The sequence below is a fragment of the Pongo pygmaeus genome, chromosome X (genome assembly GCF_028885625.2).
Source record: "Pongo pygmaeus isolate AG05252 chromosome X, NHGRI_mPonPyg2-v2.0_pri, whole genome shotgun sequence".
Lineage (NCBI taxonomy): Eukaryota > Metazoa > Chordata > Mammalia > Primates > Hominidae > Pongo > Pongo pygmaeus.
This window is the reverse complement of record NC_072396.2, coordinates 41,204,656-41,205,525: the sequence shown is the minus strand read 5'-3', so window position 1 is coordinate 41,205,525 and position 870 is coordinate 41,204,656.

The following is an 870-nucleotide window of genomic DNA, read 5'->3' as shown; positions in this document are numbered from 1 at the left end:
AACGTGGGAAGCGTCAGCCTGATAGGCGGGACTTAAAGTAACGGATGGAGAGTTCTGCCAATGGTAGGCAGCGATTGAAAAGTCGGGCAGTCCCGTCCCCCGGTCGGTGATGACGGGTCAAGAGGTGGAGCATAGGGCGGGTCGTTGGAATGGGTGATGGAGCCAGTCGAGGGGTCCCGGAGCCCACCGGGTGAGGGTGCCTCCCGAGTGCAGACCTTTCTGCCAGTCTCGAGCGACGGTCTCCAACCAGGGTGTCTGTCTTTCCTGGTCGTGTGCCTCCGCCCGGCTACGGACGCCAGCTGTGAAAGGCGGGGCTGGTTGGGGTTTCGCTCTAACAAGTATACAGACGCCGAGCACCTGCTGGGAAGAAGCCAGGCGCAACGGGGAACCCCTGCCCTCCACATAGTGGTGCCATATAAAATACAGGGCGCCCAGTTAAATTTGAATTTCATGTAAACAACGATTATTTGTTATGTCGCAATTAATTTATGGGACATACTTGTATTGAAAGAAGTGTTACTGGTTATCTGAAATTCAAATGTAAACTGGTTATCCTATATTTTGATTCGCTAAGTCTGGCAACTCTACCTCCAAAGACTTTCCAATCTATAAGGAGTCATGGGACAGAAAGTTAATTAATTACTTAATTTGTCCATTCACTCAGTTTCCAATCTGGGCAAGGTGTTCTATGAGGATGTATGAAGGCTAGACATAGTAATTAAACCAGGCTCCTCCCTTCCCGCAGTTCATAGTCTTTTGCCTATGATGTGAGGCAAGAAGGGACACACTATAGCGTCTGTAGGTAGAAAATGACACCCCAGCTGATGACCTTGAAAGGTGGAAATGATTTCATATCCAAGGATAGGAGAT